The sequence below is a fragment of the Nicotiana tabacum genome, chromosome 6 (assembly GCF_000715075.1).
Source record: "Nicotiana tabacum cultivar K326 chromosome 6, ASM71507v2, whole genome shotgun sequence".
In the NCBI taxonomy this organism is placed as follows: Eukaryota; Viridiplantae; Streptophyta; class Magnoliopsida; order Solanales; family Solanaceae; genus Nicotiana; species Nicotiana tabacum.
The window spans coordinates 181,328,250-181,334,200 of record NC_134085.1 but is presented as its reverse complement, the minus strand read 5'-3'; the positions used below and the strand labels follow the sequence as shown (position 1 = coordinate 181,334,200).

The following is a 5,951-nucleotide window of genomic DNA, read 5'->3' as shown; positions in this document are numbered from 1 at the left end:
GTCGAATAGTTAGTTTATGACTGCTTTGTTTGGACGAATACAACATGAATCACTTCTTAGGTCTGTTTCGATGCTTGAATCTTTTGTGTGAATTTGACTTAAGGATTGGTTGTAGCTGTGTAGTAATTTGGTGTAGTTGTAAATCAGAGAGGTTTAAATACATATTGCTAAGAATGAGTGCAAGGCAATAATAACAAGGGATTTTCAGGGGTACTTTTGGGTGTTAAAAGATTTAAAATGATTTGTGTTAGTAGCCTGCCAGTTAATATTCAGTGTATAATTAATGAACTATTTAATGAAAAGGGAATTAGTAGTGCAGAATACACCCTGTCTGGTATCTTTAAGGATGGAAAATCAGAAAATAAGCATGAGATTAATGATAAAAGTGTATAGATGCACATGTGAGGGAATATACAGGCTGAAAGTGAAAAGCTTTGAATAAATAATGTTTAGTTCTAGCCTATAAATAAGGGGAGTTGATATAGAGAAGAGGACTGGAAATTTAGAGAAGAAAAATTTTCAGAACTTAAAAGGGAGAAATAGGTTAATTTTTCAGAACTAAAAATCAGTCTTTGAGAGTTAAAAACTGAAAGTGAGGTCCTTTTCTTTACTACTAAAATCAGAACTTTGTTACTGCCTCTGTGGATTGCGTTTCGTGCTACTGATTTTCAGTCAGGCTTTCCGGGGTTTTTCAGTTTGGTTCTGACCATTGTTACACTGGTTATTGCTGGTTTTTGTTTCTGTTATTTGCTGTGGGATTCTGTTGTTGTGCTACTGTTGTACATTGTTGCTCCTGACCTCTTTTCTCTATTTGTAATTCGAATTCCAGGTACACATTCGAATCTTGTAGTGATAAAGCTTTGAAGTTGAAATGCAGCAATAAAATCCAACCGCTTCAATAAAGTAGATAGTAGACAATCTGGTCTATTTAGTTTTTTCTTTGTGAACTGTTTTAATTTTTTTTTTTGTATAATTGGACTGAAAAGAGAAGAAATCGTATAAATGGTCATGCACTGATATAACATGAACCTTTCAATTTTTGTTAGATTAATGGGGTAAATCATGATAAGTAGCATATCTCTAGTTAGTTGTTTGTTTCCATGCATCTATTCAAGTAGTCCATAAACGAAATAAAGTACTTAGTCAAAACCCAATTAGTATTTCGTTTAGATGGTTAAAAACTAATTTCCATTAGTCCTCTTAAGTGATTATACTCTCATCAGTATTGGCATTAATTCATGTTACAAATAATCTCACATAGATAGATTGTGGACTTGATAAAAATGTAAAAATAAGGTGGTTGGGTAGTGTCAACATTATAGCTCCAATAATAATAATAAAAGTAAATAAATAAATAAATAAATAAATAAAGGTCGTAGTCGATAATTTTATGTATTAATAATTAAGTATACTTACACTAATGTAGAGTAGTTTCAATAAAGTATAGTTAAATTGCGAATCCATTAGGGTTAATGAATTAGTCTATAGTTTTGATCATTTAGTTAACCTCACCACAGTTAAAAATGGCTAATTGTAGTAACGTTAGTCAATCTTGTACGTTTTTTTTTATATACATAATTCCATTTTTAGTAATATTAGCTTATGGAATAAGGCGCGAAACAATTTTCCATTTTTACAAGTTCAAGTATAATTTTCGTTAGCATCTGTTGTAATCTATTAATTAAATAAGTTACGGTTTTTTTAGCATGTAATTAACCAGGATTTTTCTTTATTTAGAGACAAATAAAAATAGAAATGTAGTTACTTTCCTTTTAAAAAATAAATAAATAAATAAATAAATGAGACGAGTTTCGCCAAATAAAAACAAAAAAAATAAAAAAATAACAATAATAATAAAAAATTTGCAGGACCCTCAGTAAAGGTTTAAGAAAATTTTTTTAGAAGTCGGGAAGGGCCGTTTAGCGAATTTCACGGCCCTCCCAAAAGATAATAATGCGCTAGAATCTTTAGGCGCGGCTTTAGTAAATTACATTCCTAAATATGGGTGAGCATTTTATGCGGCCCGAATCCAAATCCTAAGATGTTGAATAGAGTGTGCCTAAGATTGCGGGTTCATTTGATGCGGCGCAATCCGAAAACATACTTTAAACGGCGTCCACTCTCTCGAATAAATATGTATATGTAAAAGCAATAAAAAGTAGAATCAACACATAGGTTATTCATGTAAAAATCAGATAATAGCTAAATGCAACAGTTGAGCGACCGTGCTAGAACCACGGAACTCGGGAATGCCTAACACCTTCTCCCGGGTTAACAGAATTCCTTATCCGGATTTCTGGTTCGCAGACTGTTAAACAGAATCATTCTTTTCCTCGATTCGGGATTAAATTGGTGACTTGGGACACCCTAAATCTCCCAAGTGGCGACTCTGAAATAAATAAACAAATCCCGTTTCGATTGTTCTTTAATTGGAAAAAACTCCTTCACCCCCTCTCGGATATGTAAAAAGGAGGTGTGACACATAGCTATTACCTTGACACCAAAGAAGAGTTCGACCCAATGCTTTATTTCTGTCCTAGTTGATTCTGATTCGATATTAGAAGTATATTGATTTTTCCCCAATAACCGAATACTTTTGTCTGTAAATACTGCATATTTGATTCCATTTATAAATTGATTTTCTTCCCTATGAGTTAAAGTCTCAATAAGAATACTAGTTCTTACTGTTCATTATAATATGAATATACCACATCAATTCGTTATGTATGGATGATGAGATTCCATTGATACAGAGCCAATTCTAATAGACTTATTGGAGGGTCCCATTGGCGTGCATCCAGTAGGAATTGAACCTATGAATTCTCCAATTATGAGTTGGGTGCTTTAACCATTCAGCCATGGATGCAAAAAGACTCAGCGAGTGAAATTGGTTTTGGTATTCTTTCTTGAGCTTCTATTTCTTCCGTTAAAGGAGATTCGAGAAAAGATGGAATAGGAAGACGTGTTTCCAGAACGAACACGATACGGGTTGAGAAGGGGGAGTTAGCAAATTTAGACAAGATTGGAATGGGCATAGGAACATGTATTGATGTACCAGATCGGCTAATGCTCCTAGGTTGATGCAATGTATTCTACCAGTTGACAGAAGACTTGATTGTTCGTATATCGATCGGTCCAGCACGGATTGAAATAGGAGCCGGTTCGACAGAAAGCTTTTGAAAACGCAGTGCACCCAAGTAAATAAGGAACAAGATGAATACAAAGGTTAAACGAGCATCCCACACCCAAAAGGTGCCCCACATAGGTTTTCGCCGAAACCCCCCACTAACTAAGGTAAACAACGTAGAAAAAGCACCTATTTCTGTATCGGTTCCGGAAGAGCGAAGAAAAAGGGGATGTTTTGTTAATAGGAACAAAAAAGTGTTTATAGCCATAACGATATAAACAAGAATACTCATCCGAGCCGCAGGAACATGTACATACGGAATACGAGAATTTTCACCTTGTTGAAGATCTAGTGGTGCTACCCGAAGACTTAAATGAATAGCCATCGCTGTTAAGAACAACGGAGATCCAATGAGAATTTGCGCGTAGCTTCTGATCTTTGACATCAAAAAAGAAGGTTGTAATAAAGAAAGGGACATGTGAGAATTTGGTCTTAGCTAGTGGAACAAGAAAGACATGGATCTATATTCAATACGCAATCAAAGGATTTCTCCCTAAAAAGGAGAAGAATTCCCCTTGCTTTCTTTTTGCTCCGCTCGTGCGTGGCACTCCTTGCTCGCGGAGCGGCATACCGATAAAAAGAAGGGACTACCTTACTTAAGCAATTCTTCTTATTCTTATTCTTTCTTAGTTGTAGTTCATATATTGGTTTGTAAGGAAGCAAGCAACCTAAATATGGCACATGTCGCAGAGCCCCACTCGGATGAGTGGTTTTGAGGCACGCGTCTCAATCAAATAATAGTATTATTTTGGCATAAAATCTGATGTGGATGTTGATTTGTCATTCACGTCAAGCAAGTGAGCATCACACGATTCTGGAGGGGTTTAAAGTCTTGTTTTGTTTACGTTGAGGTGTCTGGATGAAACTTTATGGAGTGCAGAGACCGGATCGACAATCTGGATCAAGTACAAGTGTCTCCTAAGCAATTCTACCATTAATTATTCTACAATTTTATGCGCGTACTGAACCAATCCCTTTTCCTTGCATGAAGTATTGCCTTTGGATTAGCAATTCATGTGTATCTCACAGCATCTTGGTAAAGAAAATATTTTTAGTTTATCTGTCATTAATTACAGTTAGATCTTAATTTCCACTATATATATGAAGAATTCGCGCAGTAGACAATAGTTTCATTCGCCCAAGCTATATGACATATCTCGTAATTGAAAGTTTGACATTCTTTTTAATAAACAAAAGTTACTACACAAGTACACAATTGAGAAAGATTTGATAACATGCTCATGGGTTAAGTGAACTGTGTGCCTCAATGTCTACATGCTTAATACCGGGAACTATTTCCTGGATTTCCTGTTCTAGCCGATCAACTTCACTCCCTAGTGCTGTCACAACTTCTTCACCTGCCAACATATAAATTCCATGAGTTTGTTAACATGTATATAGTATATATATGGTGTCTAAAATTCTTACCAAAGTCAACAAGAAAAAGAATAGGAACGCTAGAAATCACAATAAAGCCTTTGGAATTGTTTATACCATAATGTGACATGACTTGCAATATCGCTGCATCATCCTTCTGCTTTGAAGCCTCTCGAAGCTATACATATAAAGAGGATATCACAAACTAAAGATACTAATATTATCATATCTTGCATACCATGGTTAATAAAATTAATAACCTGTTTAGCCCACTCGTGGCGTCCAGCTCTGTCGAGATAATTTTGTACCAGCACCACGCCATTGAAATCTGCAATATAAACAACATCATAGAAATTTAGAGAGATTGATGTTCTAAGAAAGAAGCCGATGAAGAAATATTTAAGGAAGCACCAGATTCAATTATTCACCTATCTCAGCCTTAAACCTAAAGAACCCAGGTCCAATCACCTCACTTTTGCAATCATAAACAGAATCAACAACCTGCAGTGGCAAGAATATTAATTTCAGATACTTTAGTTAATTAAGCAACCAGATTAATTAGGAAATCAAGAAGAGTGATATTATCCAGAAAAGACAGACTTACTGGATCATTTTCCAAAAACTGAAGAACTTTTTTCATGTCTTTGTCATCAATTGCTCTACCAATTAAAGCATGGCGATTTCACTGAATCAAGAATACAGCAACCTGCATTTCAAATAAGCCAGAGTTTTTCTTTAGTATACCCCAAAAGAAGTGCCAAATAAGTGTATAGGCCGGCTCACATACCATTCCAAGAAGGTTGCCCACAACAATGGAACCAATTGGATCATAAATTGGATTTCCTGTGACATTCACTGCAACCAAGGATGCACCCGCAATGACCAGGCCAGCAACTGAAGCACCATCCTACAAAATTGAACACTAAGTCATGCATCACTAACAACAACTTGACACATACGAGTAGCTAGGAATTAATTAAGTCCAATAAAAAACATGTCTTTTACCTGTGTCATAACAGCCACAGCTGTAGGATCATGACCACGCCAAATATACTCTCTCACTTTCATTCCTTCTGCAGCAGCACCGTTTCTCACAGATTGTATTGCCACTATAAGCGAAACACCTAAATAGACCGCGAACTCAAATTGAGACAAATAACAACTATGAAAAGAATGAACAGCTAATTCAGCTACATGCATGCACTATATAATGTACCCTCTAAAATCAACGATCCACCAATCACCACAGCTGCGTATTCTAGATGTTCAGGGGGCTGAAGCAAATACATTGAGAAAAATGTTAATAGCTTGTTGAAGTGACAACAAAGTGTTGAACAGAGAAGGAACTGCTTTATTTCAATGATGAATTACCTGAGAAGTCCACAGG

General features: G+C 35.7%; 1 pseudogene; it reads right to left on the bottom strand.

Moving 5' to 3' along the window:
* Positions 1 to 4,412: 4,412 nt before the first annotated feature.
* LOC107770920 (metal tolerance protein C4-like) overlaps positions 4,413 to 5,951 on the bottom strand; it is a 3,228-nt pseudogene continuing 1,689 nt past the window's right edge.